We start from the raw sequence: 2,878 nt of genomic DNA, 5'->3' as shown, positions 1-2,878 counted from the left end.
ATTCAGAACTTAAATATCAAATTCCCATAGAAATGTGAGCTATGATATCTACATACAGCTAGACAGTCAGCATTTTAAGACTTCTTCTTGTATTCTGGCCTCCACACCGTGGGCAATTCTCTGTTTCCAGGAAAGCAGTCTATGGGAACGATGTTCAGGAATCAGCACAACCTTGCTTGTCCCCAGGGGTGTGTCATTACATAGTGATTTGGAAGCAGGGATGATCTTCCCGGACAACCTCTCCTTTACCAGCCACAAGGTTTGGCAGGTGAATGCCATGCAGTAAAGCATTGCCAAGAAGAATAAAGAGCTTCCCCAAGGAACCAAGTTTTACCAATTCAGTGCATTGGGAAGCAAAATTGTATATATATATATTTTTTTGCTCCAAATTTACTTTAAATTTGAAACAAAAATTAAAAGCTTTAGTTTTATTTTCTTTTATCTACTCAAATGCTCGTTATCTCAAACAAAGCTGTCGTCAGATATTTATTAATCATCTGCATTATTTCAAGCTCCCTGCCAGATTCTACAAATCAAAAGTGAATGACCCCATAGCACCTGCTTCCAAGGCAATGGCAGCGATTCCTGTCTGGCTTCTGGGGGGCAGTGATGATGGGAAGCAGAAGGCCAGGTGACCTCAGGATTGCTGTTGGAATGCTGGATAGAGCCTTTCTCTGTCCTCTGTGACATTTCCAGTTTTATATAATGCCTCACATCTCTGCTCACCTGGGAATCCCTGGAGCCCCCATGATCTTAAAGAAGACAGCTTGAACCTGGACCTCCCCGCAGGATATTGCGGAGGTGGCTGGAGTGGCCCTGAACACTGGCCCAGCTTGTGGGCTCCCACTGGCTGGCTGTCATGAGGTACCTGTCTCTGGGGGGGCTTCTAAATCCTCAGTGCCCTATTTGGCTAAGAGCAGGAGCTGACTTTTGACTTTTCTCATCCCCATGATGTCCACAATAACCTCAGTCACCTGCATGGGGCCCCTGTTGCCCCATGGGGCCCTCCAGCTCCTCAAGGTCTACGCTACTGTCCAGCATGATCTCCTATCTTGGTGGGTCCCATGTCCTTTAGCCCAGAGCCGTCACTGGCAGATATTGTGGAGAGGAATCCCTGGGTGAAACCGGGGGGCTAGTACCTCCTTGCAGGGTTTGAGTCCTGGTCCCAAACAGCCATCATTGTGCCCCACCTGGCTGAGAGCACCGGGAGCCCCACCTGTACCTGCTATACCACCTGCACCTGTTCCTGCAGCATCTACAGCTTACTTATGGCATCTATGTCATCCACCAGGATGGAAATGGAACATTTAAGAGTGCAAAGCTGCTGAATGTTGGCGTGTGGGAGGCCCTGTTTGATGAAGAATGGCCTGTTCTTGCATGATGTGGACCTCCTGCCAGAGAATGGCCACAACCTGTATATGTGCGACCCAGTAGAATCTGGCATGTTGGTATTGCCATGAACAGATTTGGGTACAGCCTCCCTTACCCCCAGTACTTTAGAGGGGTCTCAGCGCACACTCCTGACCAGTACCTGAAGACGAATGGCTTCCCCAGTGAGTACTGGGGCTGAAGGGTGTAGATGATGACCTTGCTACCAGGGTGCACCTGGCTGGGATGAAGATCTCTTACCACTGCCCCCACCCCCATCTGTGGGACATCATAAGATGGTGAATCACTGAGAAGATAAAGGCAATGAGGAAAATCCCCACAAATTTGACCTCCTGGTCCATACTCAGAATTCCTGGACGCAAGATAGATGAACTCGCTGACATATCAGTTGCTGGCCTGAGAGTTGGGCCCTCTCTATACAAACATCACAGCAGACATTGGAACTGATCCTTGGGGTCCCTGGCCTCCCTCTGGTCCCTGTTATCTACCTGGGTCCTCCCAGGCCTTCCGTCAAGAGATGCTGCAGTACCAGCCCCAAGTCAGGCCTGGCTCTCTGCCTCCTGCCAACCACACAGTCCCCCATGTTTCACACTGACTCCTCTTTAATCGTGAAACTGTATCTTGCCCACCTTAATCATGAAACTGAATCAGAAGGGTTGTATTCTCCTCAGCCTCAGCTTCTCACTGCTCTTAGAGAATGTTGCTGGGACTGAACTCCAATGCTGTGCTAGGGAACAGGGCCTCTCCTCACTGCTGGACTAGAGCTGGACTCCTCTAGCCCTAGAGTGTCCCTCTTTCTCAGGTCACCTGCCAGGTCTTATGAATGTGAGTCCTTGATGTCATGATTTTATGTGACAACTCCTGGAAGTCCCCCTGCCCATGGGTGGGAGCAGGACTGGACCCCAAATCCCTTTCTCTTCCATGGAAAGAAGATTGACCTAGCTTCTCCCAGGACCTCTGTGAATATTTATTCCATTTGTGGTTCCCAGGAAGTGTGTTTGAAGGAAGCCCCTCCCTGGTATTTCATCCAGTGCAGGAGTAGCTCTCTCTTCTGGACCTTGCTCAGGGGGCTGGGATTTTTTTTTGTTTTTTGTTTTTTTTGGCTTTTTAGGGCTGCACCCATGGCAAATGGAGGTTCCCAGGCTAGGGGCAGAATCAGAGCTACAGCTGCTGGCCACAGCCACAGCCACAACCACAACCACAGCCACAGCCACAGCAACACAGGATCTGAACTATGCCTGTGACCTACACCTCAGCTCATGGCAACTCCAGATCCTTAACCCACTGAGCTCGGCCAGGGATTGAACCTGTAACCTCATGGTTACTAGTTAGATTTGTTTCCTTTGTGTCACAGTGGGAACTCCAAGGAGGCTGGGATTTTGATATATTTTCTAATAAAGGACATTGTCTCACCTCTGAAAAAAATGAGTGACATATGATCTCTGAAAGCAATAGCTCTCAGACCAGTAGAAAAAGACATGAATCTAGT

General features: G+C 49.0%; 1 pseudogene; it reads left to right on the top strand.

Annotated features, from left to right (window-relative positions):
• On the top strand, positions 221-2,527 carry LOC102167385 (annotated as a pseudogene).

This window comes from Sus scrofa, chromosome 14 (assembly GCF_000003025.6).
Source record: "Sus scrofa isolate TJ Tabasco breed Duroc chromosome 14, Sscrofa11.1, whole genome shotgun sequence".
Taxonomy (NCBI): domain Eukaryota; kingdom Metazoa; phylum Chordata; class Mammalia; order Artiodactyla; family Suidae; genus Sus; species Sus scrofa.
This window is presented reverse-complemented; position numbering and strand designations above follow the sequence as displayed.